This window comes from Chrysemys picta, chromosome 15, assembly GCF_011386835.1.
Source record: "Chrysemys picta bellii isolate R12L10 chromosome 15, ASM1138683v2, whole genome shotgun sequence".
In the NCBI taxonomy this organism is placed as follows: domain Eukaryota; kingdom Metazoa; phylum Chordata; order Testudines; family Emydidae; genus Chrysemys; species Chrysemys picta.
Window position 1 is genome coordinate 17,308,696 of NC_088805.1, and position 25,876 is coordinate 17,334,571.

At 45.6% G+C, this 25,876-nt stretch overlaps 1 long non-coding RNA gene across 8 annotated transcripts in view; it reads left to right on the forward strand.

The window, feature by feature from the left end:
• The window catches only part of LOC122172285 (uncharacterized), a 143,435-nt gene that overhangs the window by 35,877 nt on the left and 81,682 nt on the right, over positions 1–25,876 (forward strand). For 6 of the 8 annotated variants that reach the window (XR_010592791.1, XR_010592790.1, XR_010592786.1 and 3 more), the window contains 3 exons: positions 9,547–9,622; positions 12,565–12,616; positions 12,937–13,179. This is a non-coding gene — a long non-coding RNA (uncharacterized LOC122172285). The remainder of the gene's footprint in view (positions 1–9,546; positions 9,623–12,564; positions 12,617–12,936; positions 13,180–25,876) is intronic. The other 2 variants (XR_010592789.1, XR_010592792.1) reach the window with 1 other exon arrangement.

Here is a 25,876-nt window from a genome sequence, read left to right on the forward strand (position 1 = left end):
ACACAGCTAGTCTTTGAAGCCCTTAAGAGAAATTTTTTGCAGGGATTGGGTGATAAAGGTCATTGATCGTTTCAGTATGTCCCGGGACCAAAAGCAATGGGTCCTGAGGCAAGGCAATATTAAGAATCAAATTAGTGCTCTTCATTATGGTATTCCAAGAAGGCGTTGGTGATACTGACATTGACTGAGTGGAGCGATAGGCATTGGCTGCGTGTCTCCTGTCATAACGGGCGTTGCATTATTCAGCTGATCGAGAATGTGGTTAGCTTTTCCTTAGGTGCATTCCCTTCAGTCGTGGTATTACGCTGAATACACCAGCCAACCCTGATGTTTATTCTGTTGAGTGTATTTTACAAGCTTGGATTCGGGGTTGCTGAGTGATGGGTAAATGGTCACCTCCCTTCCTCCTGCTGTCAGGAGCAAGCACTGAGCCTCTGGCCTAGCCAGCCCAGCCTCCAGTCAAATTAATGAGCTCAGAGTTGCGGTAGGACCACTGGATTGACCAGCCTGTCTGATTGGCTGAGGGGAGCCACCAGGTCTGCTTTTAAGCTCAGCAGCACGTCACTGCCTGATCAGTGCTTCAGCCCACAGCCCTGATTGCTCTTGCTCCTGTCCTGCGCCAGCCCTGTTCCTGCTTCCAGCTCTGACCCTTGGCTCTGGTTCCTGACTCTGGCTCTGAGCAGTGGCTCCAGTTTCTGGCCCCCTAGACAAGGCCAACAGGCAGGAGTGTTGTTCCCATTAACAAAGATGGGACGGAGGCTCAGAGAGATTAGGTGACTTGTCCAACATCACACTGGAAGTCGGTGACAGTGCTGAGAATTGAACCTGGGAGGCACCTTAACCACTGGACCATGCTGCCTCAAACAGCTTACGTAGACAAGGGGCAGGAGAGGTGAAATGACTTGCCTAAAGTCACATGGCAGGTCAGTGGCAGAGCCTAGAATCCAATGCACGTCTCCTGAGTCTGTCTAGTGCCCTACCCATTGAGCATATAGCCGCTCAATAAACAATATTGGTTTGCACGGTGAAGCAGCCAGGGTGTTAATATGTTTCAGCCCGGCTGGCCCTCACTAGCCTGCCAGTGCCAGCCTGTTATCCTGGGTTAATATTTGGCAATGTGTGTGTGAACCTGGCAGTCTTCTGACAGCCTGAAGCAATGGGGGACCCTTGGTCCTTATGGGGAAAAGGACACAGCATGGGCGAGGAAAATCCACAGGGATCTGGGGATGTAAAGACTCTATCCTAGGGGAGCAGGCCAGCTAGTGCTGAATGCAGGAACAGGGGCTGGGAACCTGCCAGGAGACAGCTCAGGACTCGCTAACATCTTACATTTTCCCTAGAGCGCCAAGTATCCATGTAGCAGGATGTGCCAGTTGAAGGTGGTGCTAACAGACATGGCTCATGGCTGTATGCACCTGTAACACACGGATGTGCAGCAGGATGTCTCTTTGTAAACTGGTTCACAGAATCAGGAAGTTTTGTTCCTTCTCCGTTGCCAAGGCCCAGCCTTTTCCTCCCTTGCCTAGAGGGGGAAACTGCTCAGTGGAGATACAGCAAGATGGAACTGGAAGCTGGTTGGCCTGCTTGCGTTGCTGAATCCAGACCCAGCAGATGGTGCTGAACTGGAAGAGCATAGAGGCAGCGGAAGGGAGATGAGGATGCGCTGCCTCTGGGTAGATGTAACGTTCTGAATGGGCTTGGGGATTCGTACATTTATGGAGTTAAACATCAGTGGAGATGAGTAAAGATGTTCCACGTGCGAATCCTCATCTCTTCCAGCCCAGCCCTGACTGGGCCATAGACGTGTATTGACTAGCTGGCATTTGTACAGTGGATGTTGACAAGCGAGGCATGCTGGGCCAGATTCTGAGGTGAACTGGAGCTTCTGCATTGTCATCAGCATGGAGAGTGGCCCCATGAGAACTCCCCAACCTCACTCTTGTTTCCTCCTTCCTTCTAAGCACCCATGCCCAGCTGGCCCCTGCTCCACTTCCTCCTGGCTGAGCCCCCTGCAGTGAGGGCCGACACAGATGGTGCCTCCCCTCTTCATGCAGAGCTTTCTGGGCCCAGATCGTCAAGGGCAGTTTGGCACCTAAATACCGTTGAGTACCTAGACCCTGGCCTTCTCCTCTCCACACATTGCACGGGGCCTGCATACCCCATCACAACTCTATCCTCATGACCCTCCTCAGGTCTTTTCCAGCCTTGGTAACGGACCACCACAACTCCAGGTGTTCTTAGCCACCCTCATGCTTTATTTTATCCCTTCAGCAGGCCACAGCCTGGGGAGTTAGTTACGTGCGATTTACAGTCACTAACCAGTTTCCCTTACTTGCGTCTGGGCCAAGGCACAGAATTAGCAACAGCTACTTCTACCTTCTTTCAAGCTCCCTACTCTTCTCCCTACCACGTCTTTCCTGTCTGCTTCTGTAGCGCCAGTGGCTGTGTGTATGCGCGTGTGGGGTAACTTTCACCTAACTGGCCCCTCGCCTGTATCCTCCTCAGTTAACTGGCACCCTCAGCCAACTGTCTGCCTTTCAATCAGCTCCCAGTTGAAGTATACAGGTGGGGATTGGAGTGCCTGGGTGCTGAGTCGGCCCCGACTCAGCACGCCCCATTACACCTACTAACCAGCCTTTTGAGAGGATCTACCATCACTCCCTTCTCCGCTGTGCTGGCAAATAACTGCCTGTCTCCTGTAGCTGCACCTGGCTGAGCTCTTGTACGCATTTACACTCAACCCAGGGGTAATAAACCAGCAGGAAGCCTCAAGCCAACATGATCAGTCACACGACCCGTCAGTGCTGACGGCAAACAGCTTAGTCAATAAAAACCCTTGCACATTGCTTGCCTCTTTGGCAGGATTGGTTGCTATGGGTGAAGGTTCAAACCGTTTGCATTCTGCTGGGTGAGAAGTGCCCCCGAGGGCATGATCTTTTTGCTGGTTGCCTCTTTGATTTTCGTTCAAGATTTATCTATTGCCGTCGCAGCCGGGAATAGTTCATCAAGTGCATAGTGGCACCAGCGGCGTCATGCCCTGCTCGGGGAGATATACCCGGGCGAGCTCGGCTCGAGCTCATGCGCCAACCATAGAAGAGTAGCTGCAGTGGTACTTGTGGCAAGAGGGGCTAGCTGCCCAAGTGCCAGCTGAGATGCTAGGCACGTCCTCCGCTCAAGTTGCCGTGGCTGTGCTCTATGTTTAGCTAGTGCAGTGATGTCTCCTCCTCAAGCTGGGAATTACACCTTGCAGCTCGAACTGTAGACGTACCCTGTGATAGAAGACAGGGCAGCCCATGAGAGGGCTCCAAAGCTACTTAAAGGGACAACACCCAATTCCTATATGCTACAGCCACGTTCAGTGATCCTGATCAAACCAAATTCCCATTGAAGTCAGAGGGAGTTTTGGTCTGTTAAGGCTAGGATCTAAGCGGCTAGGACAGTCCTGACTTGAGGCAGAATGCCTTCCTGTTTTCTGCCCTGCAGTAGCATCAGATCTAAACCCCGCTGAAATCAACGTGTGGCTTTCAGTGGTGTTTGGATCAGACCCTAAGTCCTTATCAGAAGCTCCGCTGACTTCCCTCATCTTCCTTCTCCCTTTCTCTCTTGTGATATTCTATAGACCTGCTGTTGACATCAATTGCATAGAATTTTTTTTTTTGAAGTTTCTCATTGTGAATTGCAGAGGAATCCGCTAGGGTAGGACAGCGGTTTCTGTATTTTTTTAAAGGTAAAATATGTGTTAATTAACAAAGAAAAAAGCCCAGATAAACATGGGCATGAATGATAGCCCGTTTCAGATTTCAGTGTGTAGCATTTTGCATTCAATCTGGACAACCTGTGGCTTTCTTTAAATTGCATTTGAACAAGAGTAAATACAAAAAGAAAGAAACCAGGAGAGCAAGAGCCTGCAGGAAATTCCTCTACTGTAAACAAAATGGCCTTATGATTGATGCTAATGTACAGCCCCTTGTAAACACGTCTGTTTACTTGCAGGAAGCCAGAAAGAAACAATACTGGGCCCTGCAGATTTTATCTAGCTTTGCTTAAACACTTCTGGCTTCCAGTAGTCACTCTAGATAGAGCCCAGGACTGACGATGGTTCATTGGAAAACTCCCATTTACTGTACTTACTATCTGTGCCAAATACTGTAGACGGGCAAAGCTGCATGGGAATCATTGATAATAATGTTTTGTGGCAAGCCTGCACCTCAGCGGTAACAGTTTATTAATGATGGCTGTGAGACATTAATGCTTTGCAAAGGGGCTCTAGTTCTCAACACATCTAATGAGGGAATGTTATGCCTATAAAAAATGCAGTAATAACACTGATCCAACACTGCTAAGTTCCAATGGGCTTCCACTGAGAATTCACTGCTGTACCAAACACGGCTGCTGTTGCTGATGTTGATGGATATTGCGTTGATGGAAAATGGTATAATCGCTGTGGAGCTCTCAAAGAAAAATCAATCCAAATCCTGGAGTCTGAGGGTGAAATACTAGCCCCAGTGAAGTCCAGGGGAGTTTTGCCATTGACTTTAGTGGGGCCAGAATTTCACCCTGAGTAACTCTGACGTGTCTGGATTTTTTAATTAGGTATTAAAGAGAAACTACGTGGGATGGTTCATCTCTCTCCTGCAGAAGTGTACGTGCTCATACGAGGACTAAATGCTAGGCTAGGAATAAATAGGGTATTATTAGAGATGGGCAAAACTTGGGGATGTTTTTGGTTTTAGATTTACAGAGTCTTGTGAGTTTGCATTTATTTTGATGGTTGTTTGTCACCCTTCTCCCAGGAGGTGAAGGCATTCAGCACTTGACTATCTGTTTAGAGCCATTCTTGAGGACCTTATTCTGTCCTTACAAGGCAGTTAGACAGAGCGATATGGACAATTTGATAATCTGAGCTCATTCAAACAAAAGGTGTTTTAATTAAGCCAAATGCAAAATGTGTACCTCCAGGAACATGGAACCGCAGGCCGTGGCTACAGACTAGGGGACTGTATCCTGGAAAGCAGAGACTTGGAAAAGGAGATAGGGGTCATAGTGAACAAGGAATTGAAATGAGCTCCCAGAGTGATGTGGCAAAAAGAGCTAATGTGATCCTAGGATGTATTAATAGGGGAGTAACGAGTAGCAGTAGGCGGTGATTTTACCTCTGTATGTGGCATTGGTGACACTGATAGGATACTGCATGTAGGCGCCGACTTCTTCGGGCTCCGGTGGGTGCTCGAACCCCCTCTGCCCCCTGCCCTGCCCTCTCCCGCCCCCATTCCAACCCCTTCCCCAAAGTCTCTGCCCCTATTCGACTCCTTCCCCAAATCCCCGCCCCAGTCCCACCTCCTCCCCTGAGCGTCCCACATTCCCGCTCCTACCCCCTCCCTCCCAGAGCTTGCTACAGCTGTTTGACGGCGGAAAGCGCTGGGAGGGAGGGAGGGAAGGAGGAGTGGAGACATGGCACGCTCAGGGGAGGAGGCGGAGGTGAGGTGGGGGGGGGGCGGGACGGTGAGCTTGGCTGCCGGTGGATGCAAAGCACCCACTAAATTTTCCCCGTGGGTGCTCCAGCCCCGGAGCACCCACGGAGTCGGCGCCTATGGTATTGCATATAGTTCTGGTGTCCATGTTTTATAAAGGATGGTGAAAAATCGGAGAGGGTGCAGAAAAGAGCGATGAAAACGATTCAGGGGCTGGAGGAAATGTCTGTTTACCAGTGAGAGACTTAAAGAGCTCAATCCGGTTAGCTTGTCAAAAGGAAACCTCAGAGGTGACTTGAGTACAGTGTCTAAGGACCTTCCTGGGGAGAAAATATCAAATACTAAAGGGCTCTTTAATCTAGTGAAGAAAGGGTTGACAAGAACTGATGGCTGGAAGCTGAAGACACGCAAATTCAAACTGGAAATAGGGCAGACATTTTTTAACAGGGAGGGTGATTAATCGTTGGAAAAAACGATCTAAGGAAGAGGTGGATTGTCTTCAGATCAAGATTGGATAGCTTTCTGGAAAATAAGCTTCAGCCAAACACAAGTTATTGGGCTCAATACAGGAATAATGGTGAAATGTAATGGTCTGTGTTATACAGGAGGTCAGACTAGATGATCTAATGGTCCCTTCTGGCCTTAAACACTATGAATCTATGAAAAGTATTATTGACTCTAAGGGAGTTTTGCCTGAATAAGAATTGCAGGACTGGTTTCTCTGGGGACCAATCCTGCAAACAATTAGTACTGGACGTAGTGCACTGAAATCAATAGGTCTGCACATAGTGGAAAGTGCTACTCCCAGTCTTGTTTGCAGGATCGGGCCCATATTTTGTAAACTGCTTTGGCATGTAATGAATCATACAGAAAAAATCCTCTACTCCTATTTTCTATTTGTATGCACACACAGATTCAGGATATTAAAGGGATATTGTTAGGTAGTTTAGGTCAAAAACCGAGTTTTAAAATAGATGGTTTTACAAAATATTAGCATATAAATGTTTTCATGGCTTCGGTTGAAATGAAAACTGTTTATATGGATGGGAACGTTCTCAGACAGGGTTTGCAGCATTGTGCTAGTGCATGAGAACCAGAATATACAACACTCATTTGTTTCCCTTGTCCGAGCTGAGTGAAAGGGGAGGAAGGGGAAAGGCTCAGTCCTGCAAGGTGCTGAGCTCTCTGACCCTGATCAAGCAAAGCACTCAAGCACATATGTAACTTTCAGCACATGAGTAATCTGATTGACTTCAGTGGGATTACTCACATGCGTAATGTTAAGCACGCATATCAGAGTTTGCAGATTCAGTGTCTAGGATATTTATATTCCACTGACAGCTCATGTGGTGCCATAATCCCGATATAATAATGTCTGCTTGAGAGAGAGGTCATTCCCCTTGCTTTAATTCTTTTTTTTTTTACCCTTGCTTCTCTTTAGTGTTCTGTAAGACACCCTGATACTCTACACAAATAAAAGGCTTTGGAGATATTAGTCTGAGAGGCCACTTTTCCCCTTCTGTGCTGTTCTGGTAGCTGAGATCCATTTATTATTGCAGCTGGTCAAAACCTTTCCAATTTTTGAAAAACGGATGAAAATGTTGCTGCTTTTTGACCAGCTGGTCAAACTATTTCAAAATTGCAAGAGTTCAATGAAAAACATTCGTCAGTTTTTAGCCAGCTTTATGTATTTATTATTAATGTGTATTACAATATTGCCTAAATGCCTCAATCAGGGATCGAGGCCCCATTGTGCTAGGAGCTGTACATATGTAATAAAAAGAGAGCTCTTGTCCCCCGAAACATTTCAGTCTAAGGGATTGATGGTGCAAAGTTGGAGTGCTGAGCCCTCTAGGCCTGATCCAGCAACGCACCTAAGCATGTGTTTAACATTAAAGGCCTAAGTAGTCCCCACTGACTCCAGGAGGCCGAATGAGGGAAGTTAAGCACATGTTTAATTTATTTGCCGGATGGAGGCTAGAGTGCCCAGCACCTTGCAGGATCAAGCTAAAAGCAATTTCTTGCTACCCGACACAATTGAATATCTGGGTGCTCAATGTGACGCTTTTTATCAAGCAAAGCAGGACAAGGAGGCAATAGGCCATAGCTCTGGTTAGGTGACACTTGGAATAGCATAGTGAGTTCTGGACACATTTATAGTGTTCTATAAAGAATAACCTCACTGCAGGCTGAAGGGAGTTCAGAGAAGAGAAACAAAACAGGTTAGAGGCATTGGCTGATAAGAAAAGACTGAGCTAAATATGTACAGCTTGGCTAAATAGCAGGGACCATAGCAGTCCTCTCCAGTTATCCATGGGGTAACACCAGGGAGGAAAGCCTGACCCAGCTGAAATCAATGGGAGTTTTGCCAGTGACTTCAGTGGGGCCAGGATTTAATTTGAAGGGGGGGGAGGGGAGAGAGGAATTCGGCACAATAAAGAGGGATAATGGGATGAAATGGGACAATGTAGGCTGACTAAGTATGAGGGAAAACATTAGGTTGCACTCCCCTACTGCAGTGATGGGCAAGGCTTAAAAGTACCTACATAGATAGCTCTGTTAGCTGGTGGAATAATTATCCAGAGGCCAAGGGAGAAGACCCATTGCTTGCCATAGTTAAACTTACACAGCAGGAAACATTGATAAATGTACTGAAGAGAAGCATTCTGCCTGGCAGGGGGCTGGACTAGATGCATTAATAATAACACTTAACTCTTATGCAGTGCTTTTCATCCGTTGATCTCAAAACGCTTTACAAAGGAGGTATCACCCCTTCTGAGATTCAAAGTCAACTGCACCCTATTGGGTGCAAAATGTAGTGTTTTCTGGTTCCTGAGTCAGTCAAGGTAACCTTCTTTCTTATTTGATCCCACGGCCTTGCGGTGTGTTGGGATGCAGAGGTAGGACCAAGCACAGAATTTATACCAGACTGAGAACAAACATTGCCTCCTGTGGGTGGTTTTATGCCTAGGGGCCAATACCTCAACTCAGTGACTTGCTTGCCACCCTCCTTTTGTTTTTGATGGGAAAACAACCCAGAGGGCTATAAATCATGGTATGGTTCTCCCTTCTCCTTCTAGGAGCTAGAAGCCTTGGGCATATGAATGCAAAGAGAGCGAGAGCGAGAGGGAGACAACAGAATTATTTTCTCCTTAATAAATTTGACACAGAGTCTGGGAGTGTGTTTATAAAGCCCTAACAGAAAGTAGACGAGGGTTTGTATCTTTGTTTTTTTAAAGTGCAAAATCAGGGCTGGTTTATTGGACCTCGGGGACTGAACGCTGTGTAGAAGGCCACCCATCTGGAAAGCAGCTGATCATTGCTGAAACTTTCTTCCCAGGCTCCGGCCCTTTTTTGACAGGGTGCTGGGGTTTTATGAGAGGCTGACAGCAGGCCTTTTACAGACCATAACTCCTTGTCTCAACAAATGTTGCTATAAATTAGCAGGAGAAAGGACCAGAGGGGATTGTCCCAAACTGGCTTGTGGTCCCAAGCCCAAAGTCAGCAATTTTAACAGAATAATCCACAGTTTCTCAAACCAGTTGTGCCTGGAAACAGCTTTTTTCGGGAGCATGAGAGAGTGGGAGGGAGTGGAGAGAAATGTAAAAGGAGGGGATTATTTCTTGATGGCGAAAATGTAGACTCTGCAAGTCTCCCTGTGGAATTTGCAGGGTTTATGAAGAAAGGTAGCAAGCTCATGGTTCTTCCAGTTTTCTCCTTTACCACATTGGCAACATTTTGGATGGACTTGGAATCAAACCCTGGATTTGAGCACCCACAACCCTTGGGAGTGTCCAAGATCTGGATCTGCATTTTGCAAAATGTCTCTATATTTATAACCCAAAAATCAAATGAACCAAAATCAATGAATGTTACAGTGTTCAAATCGAATCGGAAATGTATGACTTGAGTCTATCTAATTAGCTAATAACCAGTCTGATACCAGGCTTGTATCTTAGAGGGGTACAGCGGATAAGTGGGTGAAAAGTGTCCGGGAGAAAAGAGGACCTTCCTGATGAACTGTGTGACCAACACATTAGAGAATTTGGGTCTGACTCCGTTCTCGTTTACACAGGGGAAAATCAGGAGTAAATCTATTGAAGTCAATGAAATTACACTGGTGTAAGCATGACCAGGAAGCTGGACAGTAGGTAAAGCATTTTGATTGTTTGTTTGCTTATAGAGTTTTCTTTCAACACATACTGTTAAACAGAGCTGGATGAAAAACTGGGGGAACAATTTTTGTGGATTTCACCCACTCCTTTTTGTTGTTGAAATGTTAACAAAAAACGTCATTGGGATTTTTGATCTCTTTCAGCCAGCTCTGTTTTTTAAGAATCGTGAGCTGAAGTAGAGGAAGTATGGCCCAGTGGTTAGAGCATGAGCCTAGGACTCAGGAGACCCTGGTTCAGTTTCCTGCTCTGACACAGATATCCTGTGTGAACTCGGGCAAACACTTTGTCTCTCCCTGCTCCAGTTCCCAGCCTGTCAAATAGGGATAACAGCACTGCACTACCGCACAGGGGTATTGGGAGGGTAAATACATTAACCTTTGTGAGATGCTCAGAAACTATAATACGGGGGCTGTAGAATTAGACCCATAGACTTTTAAGGCCAGAAGGGACTATCATGATCATCTAGTCTGGACTTCCTGCACACTGCAGGCCACAGAACCTCCCTCCTGCAATAAGCCTGTTACCTCTGACTGAGTTACTGAAGTCCTCAAATCTTGACTGAAAGACTTCACCATACAGAGACTCCACCATTTACTTTAGTTCAGATCCATGCCCCATGCTGCAAAGGAAGGTGAAAACCCCTCAGGGTCTCTGCCATTCTGGCCTTGGGGAAAATTCCTTCCTGACCACAAATCTGACCTAAGATAGCTAGAAGTAGAGCATAACAAAGTGATCCTGGTTAATGAGGTCTGACTGTGGAAAAGCGTTCCTCTGTCCAGGGCCGGCTCCAGCATTTCTGCCTCCCCAAGCGCAAAAAAAAAAAAAAAAAAAAAAAAAAAAAAAAAAAGCCGCGATCGGCGGCGGCAGTTCAGCGGCAGGTCCTTCGCTCCTAGAGGGAGTGAGGGACCTGCCACACCCGAATTGCCGCAGGTGACACCCCTCTCCCTTGGCCGCCCCAAGCACCTGCTTGTTAAGCTGGTGTCTGGAGCCGGCCCTGCCTCTATCTCATTTACACAATTGGGGTGCAGAGCCCTAGCTGCGTGCTAGGTTGCATTAGGGATGTTTGTACTGGTCTGACTACGCTCATGCAAATCCTCAGCATAGATGCTCTGCACTGATGCAAAGCCAGGCTTTTTCCAGGGTGACCCGCCCCAATTTGAAAGTGGGGTAAATCATCCTGCTACAAGTCCCACAGTGACGCTGTGATGGGTTGGATCACAGAACCCCCCTTGGGAGCTGCCACCCGATGTGCCAAGACTACTTCTGTCCCTGCTTTCCCTGCCAGCTCAGGACCACAGCACCGTGTCTTGCTGAGCCAGACACACCTGTCTGCTCCAACACAGACCCAGGGTCTGAATTACTTGCCCCAAAGCTGCAGGTTTACCTGAAAGCAGCTAACAGAAGTGTTCGTGTCTTTAACACTCAGATGCCCAACTCCCAATGGGGTCTAAACCCAAATAAATCCGTTTTACCCTGCATAAAGCTTATACAGGTTAAACTCATAAATTGTTCGCCCTCTATAACACTGATAGAGAGATATGCACAGTTGTTTGCTCCCCCAGGTATTAATGCATACTCTGAGTTCGTTAATAAGTAAAAAATGATTTTATTAAATACAGAAAGTAGGATTTAAGTGGTTCCAAGTAGTAACAGACAAATGCACAAATCTATGTCTAATCAAACTGAATACAGATAATCTCACCCTCAGAGATGCTTCAGTAAGTTTTTTCCTCAGACTGGACACCTTCCCGGCCTGGGCACAATTCTTTCCCCTGGTACAGCTCTTGTTTCAGCTTGGGTGGTAGCTAGGGGATTCTTCATGATGGCTCCTCTCCCCTCTTTGTTCTGTTCCACCCCTTTATAGATCTTTTGCATAAGGCGGGAACCCTTTGTCCCTCTCTGGGTTCCCACCCCTTCCTTCTCAATGGAAAGACATCAGGTTAAAGATGGATTCCAGTTAAGGTGACATGATCACATGTCACTGTAAGACTTCATTCCCACTTGCCAGCACACACATATAGAGGAAGGTAAAACACACCCATCTGCAGACAATTGTCCTGGTTAATGGGAGTCATCAAGATTCCAAACCACCTTCAATGGCCCACATTTTGCATAATTACAATTGGCCCTCAGAATTATATTTCATATTTCTAGTTTCAGATACAAGAGTGGTACATTTATACAAATAGGATGATCACACTCAGTAGATTATAAGCTTTGTAATGATACCTTACGAGAGACCTTTTGTATGAAGCATATTCCAGTTACATTATATTCACTCATTAGCATATTTTTATAAAATTATATAGACTGCAACGTCACAGTTATCTCCACACGACCTCTACACTGGACCTTTGCTCTGGTGGAGATACACCATTTCAAAAATCCCTGAGGTGGACAAGCCCCCGTCCTGAGACAATGACAGCAGATGGAAGTGCTTATAGATTAGAAGTTGTAATGTCCTTCTAGATAGACCCAGGGTTCCCAAACTACTTTGCTGCATATTAAAAGGATGTTGGTGTAGTTGGCAGGCCACAAATTTTGTGTTTGTAATTTTTTTTTTCCAAAGTAAATACCTCAGAACACCCCTTTTTACTGGGGGCGGGCAACACATATACAACCAATAGCCCAGCACTGATCAAACCTGCGCGGGTGTGTATGCATGACGAATGGTTAAAAACTTAGGGAAGAAAGATATTTACGTTTCAAACTTCTGAGGGGTTATTGTAGCTGGTGAAGGGGTACAAAAGGATTTTAAAATACCCTTTAAACTGGTCTTTAATTGTAAATGGACCTTCAGTAACTGCAAATAGTTTTTTTTTTTTTTGTTAGCTTTGATTAAGAGCAGGCCTATGTTTTATTGAAATAATAAGATGTGGCCCTGCAAAGGGAGTCAATATTGTTGTTCTGTCTTGTAGGCCAGAGTTGCAGCCCTACTAAATACCCAAGCAGTGTTTTGAGGCGAGCAGGGTGAGTAAGTTTCAGTGAAAACTGTTTTTGTCAAAGTTTGCTTGTTTTGCGACCCCTAAAAATGCTTGTGAAACAGAAACAATTGTATTCATTTTTTTAGCCTTTTCTCAGCGGAAGGATGCATGTAAAATGTTGTGTTTGGGGCCACTGTGAAAATTGGCTATAGTAAATTTTGGTGGTCAGCTTTCACATTTCCTAAGAGGTTGGTTGACTGTGACTGGTCACAATCACATGGTATTGATTCTGCTTTCCTGGTTGGCTGAGGCTACTTCATGTGGTCAGGAGGGTTAACAGAGCCATTTTGACTTCTTCTCTTGGAGGAAGTGGCTGCATTTTTGGTGTGGTCCCTGAGCCAGCTGGATAAACTATCAGTGGCAGCCTCAGGAAGAGGCTCTATGCTGGGGAATGGGAGAGGGCTTAGCACCCTTTCCACCTGAACACCAGCATTGGCTCTACTTGGAAACTCCCCACGAGGACACCAGAGGAGAGAGAAAACCAGCCTCCAAAGATGCCAGAAGTGGATAAGAGGCCACTAGTCCTTCCCTGCAAGAAGACAACACCAGGTAGGGCTGGAAGGAGGGGTGGGGGTAGATTCATGGGGGGTGAGCAAAGGGCAGCATGACCTGGTGGGATCCTGCACAGCTCTGATAAGCATCTGAACCCTGAACCTTTGGAGACTTCCCAGTCATTAGATCTAGTCCTTGGCTGTACTGAGACGGGTTTAGAATGTGCGTTTCCCACTTCATCTGTCTACTGCATGGTGAGACTGGCTTGTTGCTTGGACATGCCAATGGGTTGTGAGTGTTTTTATTTTGTCCCCCTTGGAGCCATAGTGTATAAATCAGGCAGGCTTTGGGCACTCCATGGGATCCTGGTGGGAAACGTAAGGGTTTATCTGTTGCCCCAGCTATAACAATAGCCATTCTATCCTTAACCCAAACTTGCTCTGGAGGCCCTACATTCTGGTGTCATAACAACACATAGCCCTTACAAAGGTTCAAAGCCAGCACTCTGCTTTGATTGGCATGTGCAGGATGCGGGACAGAGCTCCATGGTTCATCTGGGGATGGTACCAGAGTGATTATATCCCTGGCTCCTTCTGTCCTCCCCTGATCTCCTGTGTGTCTCTGGATGTCTTGTGTTGCGCTGTAGCTCTCCTCCACAAGCCGCAGTCAACAGAGGGGGCGGGCGTAGTAACTTGGTGCAAACATGGTAGGTATGGAAATTGCAGTATTTTGGATGAGAAGTCAATTGCTCAAGTGATGCGTGGGAATGTTTTGGGCCCTCAGACGATCACAGAAAATGGAAAGCCTGAGCAGGTGAAAAACGTGGCACAAAATTCCAGAAAAAAAAAACTTTCCCCAGCTTCCCCCAGCCTTCACATTTACAATAGCTGCCAATCCCCCCGGGAGTAGAAGTTGCCTACTTCTCTCTGCCTTGCGAGACTGAAAGGTAAAGTGAAAAGGAAGGGAGCTGTTTGAGATCCCAAATCATACTGTATGGCAACATTAAAAAAAGTATTAAAAAACAAAATAGTTGAGAGAATCACTTCCTCTGCTCCTTGCCATACATGCCAAGACTTTGCTTTTCTCCGACAATCATTAATCACACCTCTAATATGTCTGGGCCTGATCCATCCCTTATTAAAAGCAAAGGAAAGATTGCCTATTGAAAACTGCCACTCAGAGTCGGACTGGGCTCGCTGAAATCAGTGATGATCCTCCCACATAGCACAACATGCAGGATCAGGGCTGTAGACTGTAAACTCCTTGGGGCAAGGACTGTTTATGTGCAGTGTAGAGCATTGAATACATTTGTCAGCACTTCACAAATAATGAATAAAACCAGTGTAAGGTGAAATCTCTCCACTCAGCCTTGGGTGTTTCTGATCTCAAGTGCTGAAAGAAACACAGAGAGCCCTGAGCTCTCAGGACTTGGCAGGTGAGTAGAAGGAAAAATCATTTCACTTCCCCTTTAAATTCAGGCATAATCTGCATTTGTTGGGCTGGGTGAAGTATTTGAGCTCTTGATTTTACTTTATTATTTTTGGGAAACCTTTTTGGGATGTGTGGTGTGAAAACACTTTCGATATGTGCTAAGGATTTGATTGAATTTCTCCTTTCATCTGTTCTCCATTGCAAACCAGACTAATTGCAATGAGATTCTCTATGGCAAAAGTAATAATAATAAATATTGCAGGAGAAAAATAATACTATGGGAAGTGAGAGTTTGGAAGTTTGCTCTCTTTACACTGACTGTAAAAGCAGGCAGTGAACAGTTTTTACAATGATATATTATGGGAGGTAGTGAAGCTCAGAAATCATTGTGGTAACAGGATTTAACGGATACTATCAAATTTTTGAAGCTCTCAAATTTGACCTGTTTTTTGGGCCTGATTTTCATTGACATAAAGGCTCCTTTAAACCACTCAGGTATTACATAGACCCCTATTTTATGACTCCCTTTATCTTCCAGAGTGGTGCAAAGTGGCTTTAGGGTTTGGAGAGCCCCTGTAATTCTTTGGGTGTGATTTTAAAAACAATTCAAACAAATCCCCCCCTCCTCCCTTTTAAAGAAAAATTACAGAGTGCTGCACTACTGGAAGTACTTCCCAGTCGTCCCAAACACAGTCAGGTCCAAGGAACACTGTGCAGAGAATTAAGGAACAGCCCTAAAATGACCAATCGATGTCTGTACTTATTAAAGGAAAACCTGTAGTTAAGAAAAAGATTGAGTTTTCAAATGTTCAAGGGCTTAGAGCAGTCTTTGGGGTAGAAGGAAGCTAGACCAGTTTAGTACCAGATCCAGCAAAGCACTTATGCGTGTTCTTAACTTTAAGCAAGGGAGCAGTCCCTCTGAAGTCCAGGGGCCTATCGAAAGCTTAAAGTTTAACATGTGTGTAAGGTTTTGCAGGGCTGGGACCTTAGGAAAAAAATCCCTTGGTGGGATTTTTACTCTGTATGCCCAATAAGGGTTTTCTTCCTTCTTCGTCAGCCTTGCTCCTCCTCTCCCTCTCTGTCATTTTTAGGATGGGGTTGGCGGTGCCATGTTTCCACGTGCACAGGCTTGTCATGAGTTAGGCCATGTCTATCATACAGCGCTGCAGCTGTATCGGTACAGCTGTGACATTGCTGCGCCTCTGATGAAGATGTTCTATGTTGATGGGAGAGAGCTCTCCCGTCGGCATAAAAAACCCACCTCCGCAAGTGGCAGAAGCTACGTTGGTGGAAAAAGCTCATAGTGCTGACTGGCTTATGCCAGTGTAATTTACGTCACTCAGGGAAGTGGAATAGTCACACTCCTGAGCAACATAAGTTTTGTCGGCATAGGCTGTTGTGTAGACATAGCCGTATTCTTTTATTTAAACTAGTCAGCCTGTTATCTTACTCCTGGGACTTCGATTCAAGTGCTCGATCAACCAGAACATAAAAGAAACATATTGTTTCTCTCCAGGCGATTGTAGCAACAACAACAAAAAAGGGACTTGGGTTAAAAAAAAATAATTTTGATTAGATCCAAGAGTTTCTTTATCCGTGTCTACAGAGATAAAGATGAAGGAAGTAAAAGATGAGCCCTTTTAGGAACATGATATTTTGCTATGATCTACCCCATGATTAATGAGTTGGAAAATGCTTGTAACATAGAGATAAGCTATCATAATGCACAGCTTGTGTAGTATACGCATGTGTGAAACGTAGGCATGGAATGTAAACACCACATTGTGTATGTTTGTATCAATGACATGAAACAGGCATTGATCCTGGTTCTGCTGCTCGCAGAGCTCCTGCTTCGCACTGAAGTCTAAAATTCCCATTTATTTCGGTGGGAGCAGAGTAGGCCCAGAGTTTTGTTTTTTGCTTATTTTTCCAGAGACACCCAGTCAACCTACAATATTTGGGCTTTCTTTGTTATAAGATCTAGCTGAGCAGTTTCTAAGGCATCTATCACAGAAGTATCTAAGAGCTGTACAGCAACTGAAAATAGCATTGACCATGCCCAAAATGGCAATATTCTAACTGTCTCCCTTGTTCCCAGTGTAAATATGTGAGAATTCTTGGTTTTGTTTCCTCTTCTTCTTAGCAGTTGCCTGTGGATGTAGGTTCTTCAGCATTTTGTGCTCATCTGTGACTGACACACTGTTCTCAGACACGCGTTGACATCAGTGGTGTAGCTGTTGAGCGAAGCAGCAGGGAAATTGAAATGGCGTGTTAATTTTGAAGTTCCTTTATCAGCATGCAGGAAGGGCACAAAGTTTGCCAAATGAAAAGTGACAGAATTAGCAGGGACGGGTCTCATCGTTTAGAACGTCCAAGATTCCAAATAAGAAACAAACAAGCAGTTTTTCAAAAGTATAAGAAGTCCTTAAATAGTGTCTCTTGAATACAGATGTCTGTCCTGTATTTTCTATTGTCTGAGAAATGTAATGTTACAACTGCTCTCCTTCGACCAAATTAAGACTCCAGTGGCCCATTCTTTCCCGTATGTGGTGTTAATGCATTTTTCATCCTTTTCACGTTGCCTCTTACTGGTCTGTCCTTTTCAAACCCTCAAGTTACAAGAACAACCCCTGCTCCACACACTGCAGAGAGATGGGCCTGAACTGCAGTGGCTGTATCCAGATGTGAACGCTTCCAGTGCTCAGGGTGCTTTGGACCTGCCTCTGGCTTTATCAGAACCACAAAACTCCCTCCTATAAAATTCCATTCCAACTTTCACACAAAATAAAAGTTCTACAAATGGACCGACAAAAGCATCATAGTGAGCTGAACCCTCAACATTATGGCTACATCAGTGTTTTTATGTTTGGACTCCAATCCTCTTTGTAGAGACCTCTATCAGGTCCTGTGTCCTAATAGGCGGATGATCTCCTCCTGCTGGAAGTTGCACTCTTCCTTCAATATAAGTACTAATCAGTGAATGATAGGCAATAATCCTTCATTGGCAGGGAGCTGGACTAGATGATCTAACAGGTCCTTTCTGTCTCTCGTTGCTCTGAAGCTGTGACACTGCTAGATTGGAATGTATGGAAAGAGCCCAGAACCAGTTACGGGAGAATAAAATTGCTTTGTTTGTTCTGGAGATATGCTGAAGTACGAAACATTTACAAAGTCGTCAGTGATATATGTACTGTAAAACAAAGTCATTTAGTGGCATGATACATGCGAATACATTCAAAATCCTTTCTGACCTGTTTCCTTTTCCACCCTCATTGTTGACCTTGGCTGCTTTTTTAGCTCAGTGGATTAGGATAAATTTAGGAATGGGTTGTTTGGTTCTCATTCTTTCCTCAGAAAAGAGCTGACTAATTGACAGCCGTTTGCACAGCACTCTGAAGACAGCAGATAGTATCTTCTTGGACATGTGTGAAATCAGAGGGATTCCAGAGATGCATTAGTGCCACATGAGGTGCAGGTGCACAAAACCTTCCAGATTCTGGGAAAGGGAACTTCCACTGAGCACCAGGGTCTCCCTGTTCTGAAAGAGAGGTGATCAAGAAGAAATGTAATTACACGGTGCACAAATAGCTGTGGAAAGGATATTCAGTTCAAGTGAACTTCCAACGTCCACTGTTCATGGTTTTTTGCCTTGATTCCCAGGAAGAAACTGTGTATGTCAAACTCATTAGCTTGAAAATATGGCAAGTGACCCACAGACATGCAGGTTTTGCCTTCACAAAACTATTTTAAATATAGTTGTTGAGTACCGCTTCAGTCAAACCTAGTTGATCCATACTTAGTTTATCTGTAGCTCTGGATATATCTGTCTGCAAGATTTAAGTGGATGATAGCTGCATGTGTGGCAGTGATTGGGATAGGTACTCAAGAGAAAAGGTTCATTAGGATACAGTTGGTGGGAGTCGTGACTTGGCAAGGACAATGGGATTGGGTCCATGGTTTCCGAGGACCCCATGCTCCCCTCTGCATCTGAGCCTGCTGGTGTGTTACATTATTTCCTCCTCCTATGCCCCAGATACACCAGCCCATAAAGTACTCAACATCTTCCAGAGGTTAAACCCATGCGAGCATCAAGTGCATCTTCATAATGGCAACCTGCCAAACTGCAGCATGTGCCAATGAAAAGCTAATTGCTAAGGATCACTGGCACGCTGGGAAGTGAGCTTCAGAAACATGTCATTGCATCGTAAGCTGTTTGACATCAGGCATTCAAATAAAAGCAGGAAAGTCGTCCACTGCCCCAATGGCCTGAATAAACATCTCAGGAGTCAGACAATGGCTGGCCCACTCTGACTTAGGCGGGGGGGGGAGGGATTCGACCTAAGATATGCAACTTCAGCTACGCGAATTTTAGGTCGATTTACCTGGCTGTGAGGACGGCGGCGAGTCGACCACTGCCGCTCCCCCGTTGACTCCGCTTCCGCCTCTCACTGCGGTGGAGTTCCGGAGTCGACGGCAGAGCGATCGGGGATTGATTTTATCGCATCTACACTAGACGCGATAAATCGATCCCCGATCGATCGCTACCCGCCAATCTGGCGGGTAGTGAAGACGTGCCCTTAGGTTCAGTGACTTGCAAGGTGTCACTTCCCCTTTTTTGACTCTGACAGATGTCCCAGCTGTCAGATGCTTAAAATGCTCAAGGGCCCTCTACCTAAGACAGCTGTGATCATGAGAACCTCCACTGTGTTAGCTCTCAGGTGGTGTGCCGGAAAAGGTTAGAGAAAATAGCCTGAGACCTACTGCAGGCTGGGATTTCAGTTACTGGAGTAGCCTGCATTAGTGCAAAACCCGTGTGTAGAGACAGAATAGTTTGTACTGGTACAATTTGCCTGGGTTTCAAGCAGGGCAAAGTGCCCTGGTGCAGATTGCACTGCCCTGGGGTAAATCGTGTTTGCACTAATGCAGGCTCCCTTGGTGTCTGAGATCCCCATGGCCACAAGGCCTGGATTCTAAAAGGAGTCTCCATGTGGGATGGCAGGCTGTGACTCCTTCTGTCGGAAATGCAAGGGAGAAGCCAGACCGACTTAACACTCTCCTTGTTTATCTTAATGGCCGTCTGGTAGGTGAAGTGCAATTACAGAGGGCATTTCCATCTGCAGGACTTTCCTAGGGGCTGAAAGAACATCCGTCTTCAGCAGCAGAGTCTGAATCCTTCCCATCCTGCTGGCAGATTGATAAGGAGGGAATTTCTTCCTCTGCAGCTAAGTGCTACCCTGATTTACTACAGCTCCTCCTTAAGCACTTCCGGAGGTCAAAGGGCTGCAGACATTAGTCCATAATGGCAGACCTGAGGTCATTTATAACCGATATGAATAGGTGTAATGCCTTGCTGCGAAGCCGTAAGTAAATAAACCTGCCTCCCTCCCCCGACTCGCTTTGTAAAAACCTCTAAATGTGATGCAGAGTCGAGCAGAAGATGGAAGAATAACTGATGGTTCCCATTGAAAGAAATATATTACCCAACAGCTTGTGAGACAAGTGTGTTTATCTATTATTCTTATTGTATAGGACTGTGTAATTCAAGGCCTGAATTCCCTGGAGTGTGATGAGGGTGGAGACTGAGTGTTGCAATGCAATAGTACCCAGATGGATTTCCTTGGTTCTCATTGTTAAGGATTTGCTAGTATTTATAATAGAAGATTAGAATTTTCCTAGCTACATATTTTGATTTTAATCCACATTCTTAAAAGGGCAGATTTACAAAAGCAGCATGTTGTACTGACACTAATGTGGCTGTATGGTGTCTCGGTAGTTGTGACTGAGCTTTAGGTGTTGGCTCTGGTCACTTTCAGAAACAGTAAATTATACCAGCTGGTAGTGATTGGGATGAGAACAGGCCCACCACACCTGCAGTGGTCGGACAGGCAAAACTCCCCCTGGAGTTAAATGAAGGCCTGCAAGACTGAGTCCCATCAGCAGTGAAGCAAAGCGGTACATCAGGCACTACCATGTGAATGTATGAAGGGGCTAACCCTGGTCCCACTGAAATCAACAGCAGAACTCCCAAGCAAAAGAGGTCACTCGTAGCCTCAGCAGCTGCAAGGCAGCATTCAAATGTGGCATAAAGACCCAAAATGAGGGCTGGACAAACTAAAGCAGACTTTATAGAAATCACACTGTGAAATCACACTCTATAGAAATCAAGAGTGTCAGAGGGAATGACAGCCATTATTATGATCTATTATTGGTATCATCTCTGTTATTTGAACCACCCAGAGATGGATTTAAGGGCAGGCGACCCAGGTGACCGCCTGGGGTGCTGGGCATTGGGGGGGGGGTGCTGGGTTCGGGGTGCTGTAAGGTATTCAACAGTTTAACAAATGGCCAGGGGGTTGGGGGCACTGAAGGCACTCCTTGCCTAGGGCACCATTTCGTCTAGGGCCGGCCCTGGTACTACCCTGTAGAATTCTGTAGCGGGGTCTGGGTGTAATTTTCTATTAAATTCTGTATAATGGTCCAAACAGCCTATAGAAAATGTATCTTCTATTCAATTCAATAGGACTTTTCCAACTAAAACCAGGGAGCTGGGGGGACAGTCTCTTTGCAATCTATGTTTGAAAACTGTGTCTGTGCTTAGAATCCATATTTGCCTAATAATCCCACAACAGGAGCTGTCATCGTATGATACACAGAGCCAGGCTGATTTCTCTTACGGTTTAATTATTGGAAATTTGGTCTATTTGTCCTCGGCGCAATTCAAGTCCTACAGAGACAGGCAAGGTCAATAGCATGAATGGTGTTTATTTGCCTGGTTTTATCACGATCAAAAGTGGAAACAATTTCAACAAACAGTGGGGGAAATAAAGCCCTGTCCACCACCAGGGTTTTTAATAGGGTGCCATGGCTGAAGCTCCGGAGTCCCATTGGCTGCTTTGCACCTGAAGCCTGCCTGAGAAGCGCCGAGGTGATGACAACAGACCTTTAAGATAAATAAAATAACTGAATAAAAAGTGCTGAAAGACAGCAGCAGGTGAACTGTTAATAATAAAACCTGAGTTCCAGCCATCCCTGGCTGAATAGCGGCTGGGGTGAGCTTATCATTGAGTTGGGTTAATACACACAGTCCTTTCCCCCAATTTTTCAACAATTGTTTGGTTTCTCCTGCGATGTAGCTGGAAGGGTAAAAACGAATCCCCCTCTCCTTTTTTTTTTTTTTTTTTTTAAGAAGCAACTCTACCTAGCCTTTGTAAAGCTGCTGCCGTGGCCAGGTGCTGTTGGGGTGATAGCCACTGGTTGTTTAAGGAAAGTAAATATTGTGCTAGAAATGATTACAGTTTCTATACAGAGGAGCACCCTATGAAGTGCGGTCTTTCATCAAGGATTGTTTGTCAAAGAAACTCAACACTTCAGCATGTGTGTTTGTGTGTGTCGGAGCCAGCTCTTGTTGAGTCAATGGAAAGGCTCCCATCGACATCGGTGAGAATCGCATCAAGCCCCGAGTGCGTGTGCGGCTCCCTTGGTTAGAGGTGATGCATTTCTGCAGCTCTTGATGGAATGACCTGGTGTTCGTTTCTCACTCGGTCCTGGTTGGAGGGGGCAGTGCGAGGAACGGAGGGTCGAATATCCAATTGAGATGGAGGGTCTGAGCCAGTGTCCGTTGTTGTCAATGGGAATCTCTCCACTGATTTCAATGGGCTTAGGATCAGGCCTGTTTGTCAGTAGCTTTCTTGACTCCACTTAGAAATTCGAGGAAGGGAAGCGGAAGCAGAGCAAAGGTGGAGGAGTTCCCACTAGTAACTCAGTTGTGTCTGTGGTGGAGTCTGGCCTGTCCTTACAGCCGTAGGACAAGATCTGAAACTCTCTTCCCCTTTCCTTGAAGCGAAAGACAGGGATCAAATGACTTGTTGGTGGGACCCGTCTGCAGTGCAAAGTCTATGTTCATATGGGGCTTGCTATGTCTAAACTCTCCATTGTGGGACAGCAGGGCTGAGGAAATAAGGGCAAAGAGTCTATTAATTTTTCTGCTTTAGGACTTCGGAGACCCAGATTCAATTCCTTGCTCTGCCGTGGACTTCCTGTGTGAGCCTGGGCAAGTCACTTAGTCTCTCTGTGCCTCCGTTCCCCATCTGTAAAATGGGAGTAGCAGCACTGCGCTAAGTCGTGGGGCGGTTGTGAGGATAAATACATTAAAGCTTGTGAAGCCCTGTGCGATCTACAGATGGAAAGTGCTATACCAGAACTGGTATTATTACTATTATTTATTTGAATGTAGTCAACAAATATGTTTCCATGTTTCAATGGCACTGTGGCTACACCAGAAAGAGAAGAGAATCTCCCTATCTTAGTTACTACATGGCTCCTATCCCTGTAGTATCTCTGCACCTCACAATCATTAATGCATTTATCCTCACAATACCCCATTAGGTAGGGCAGTAATATTATCCCCATTTTATGGATGGGGAACTGAGACACAGAAAAACTAAGGCCCAGATTTTAAAGGTATTTAGGCGTTGCTGCACTCTGCCTTGCAATGCCTAACTGAGAGGACCCTGTCTTATTTTCAAAAGGCATTTAGGCACTTAGGAGCCAAAATCCCAGAGACAGTCAGTACCCAATCCACTGGGCCAACCGGAATTTGGCCTAAATGTATAAAGCTCTTTGGGATGAGAGTCCCAACACACAATTTCCAGAAAACCCACCACTAACCAAAACATGGCCAGTTCTGCTCTCCCTGACATTGGTACAAAGGTGGAATAGTTCCACTGATGTCAGTGGGGTTATTTCATAGTTACACCAATTTAGTTAAGAATAGAGTGTGTCCTCTTCTACCTATGTATTGGGGTGGGTGTGTAGATAATGGGGTCCTCTCGAGAGGTGAAAGACATTACAGTACTCTTCAGAAACTGAACTCCCAACCTCAAAGGGACCCAGAAAAGTAAGAGAAAAATGTCCCCTGGAAAAAGTGGGAGGCAACAAGTTTTGTTCATATTAATATGATCCAGGTAAATAAGTGGTTGAGTCGCACTGTGCCAGCCAATCCCAGTTGGAAAGACTGAAGTTGGTGCAAAAAGTGGTTGTCAGAAATGTTAGTATAATAGTGACAGCTGGAGGCCCCAACCCAGATCAGGCTCATTTGTGCTAGATGCTCTATGCACAGTAACCTGGTCCCTGCCCTGAAGAGCTTGCAGTCTAAATACCCAAGACAGGCAAGTTAGTGGAAGTGGAAACAGTCAGAGAAAAGGGAAGTGATTTGCTCAAGGGCACACACCAGGTGGGAACTGAGACCAGAATGCAGCTCTTTGGAGTCCTAGGCCAACACCTGAGCTGCTGGGCCACACAGAATCTGATCAAGAGCAAATGCTTGAACCATCTGTTTCACAGCTGTAGACTTTGCAGAGCATAGATTCAAATTTGGCAGTGACCACTTTTCTCCAGCTCCTCTATGGGAAAAACAAGGCAGGACAGTGGAAATACAGAATCTACTGGAACATTGTGGGCTGATGTTAAAAGATCCTCTCCACTCTCAGTGACTCTGTTCATGCAGCACAGACTTCCCCAAAAGCCCAGCATGGCCACAGCATTCCAAACTGTAACTGCAGCAGGAGGAGAGTAGACCTAGGATCTGTAGTTCCTTTAAGGGCACCTGTCACTTTAAATGGATCTCCAGGGTTGGGGAAAGCCTTTCCATACTCCATCCCCGGCAGACCTCTGGGTGGCATTACCCAAAGACGGCGAGAACAGCGTGGGAACCATTAATCATCTCATCTGTTTTTTCTTTGTATTTAGTCTTCTTTTTAAAACACTTTTAAAAAATTAATTTAGTGCCGGGGAAAGTGACAGATTAATAGCCCTGGAGACCTCCGTCCTCTGTTTATCCACTGAACAGAGAGGTGTAGTGCAAAATTCTCCACGCTGCTTGTTAATGTGCCCCAACCCTGACCTAGAAGGACCACCTGTAGGGCTGAGTAGCTATTCAGTCACAACAGCCCATCATGCCTCTTTTGAGACTTACCAGTTAGTGTCACTCACCGCTTTGGTTTCATGACATGGATGCCTGGCCACAAGGATCTGGATGAAGATTCACCAGTTCATTTCGCACGGGCCATTCAGCAGCCATGGTAATAACTTGTCTCTGAGGAACTACTGAGAGGGTATGGATTTGAACCAACAGCAAAGGTTGGAAGTTCTGTATAGCCCAATCCCACTCCACCTCCCTTTATTTATTTTAAAGGATATTTTGAGTCCCAATTCACTTCTCACAATTTTTCCCTCCAAAGGTGAAAAATGTCTAGTCTAGTGAGATCAGAACACAAGGAGGCCATAATAGCTATGGGAGGTTATTTTTACCTGAATAGGCACAGTGTAGACATACGGGCCAACGTCTTCATGCTTGGGTACCTACAGCTAGGCAATTAAATCTGCATAATGTGGCCCGATTTTCAAGGATGCTGAGCACTGGCAGCTCCCATTGACTTCTGTGGTATTAGTGGATGCTCAGAGCCTCTGAAAATAGGACGCTTTTATTTATGGGCCTTAAACATGAATCAAGGAGCCTAAATTTAGGCACCCAGGTTTGCAAAGCTTGATCTCTAGTAGAGAAATTAACCTTCTGTCCGCCAAGAGGTCCTCTAGGTTTTTGTTCTTTTATCCCCCGGTTTCATTTCTGATCCCACATTTTAAAGGGCTTGTGTTTTGCCTTCATACTGGACACATTGTTTGAATTAACCCTACATGTTCTAGGTCTCTAATCCTGCAACAGGACAGATATTTTAAAGAGGGTTATAGTGCTGCACTGGATTTGGTTTTTTTGGCGGGACGGGGGAGGACTCACAACCCCCCCCATCCCCTTTTTACTGACTAGTTTGTGTAAGGTTGCCAGAAGCAAAGTAACGAGACCTAATTTCAATTAGTAATGCTACCGCTGATTCTCTCTGCTCACTCAGGACGGGACTTTTCAAGACCTGTATTTGGTTTTTGAACTACCTCATCTCTCAGACCCAGGGGGCGGGGGCTGGGACAACTCTGTGGGAGGCCGTGGTGTTGAATCCATTTGGCTAGTATGCCCAAGGGGCCTTCCATCATCACTGGCTTCGCATGGAGTGAAGGCTTCTCCATTCATTGCACCTGGTGGCACTGAGGAATTTTACCAGGCATGAGTTACTCAGAAAACCCCCCTTCTCTTTCTGCTCTGTCCGAGACATTGTAGGGTATGATTTTCCCGCTCCCCTTTGCTCAAGGAGGGCCTCAGGGCCAGAAATTCAAGTACGTCCATAATTATGTTTGAAAGGCAAAGAACTTGAGAGAAATGTCACATCTGCACCCAACATACCCTTAATTACTCGCAATGGACACTTCGGCTTCA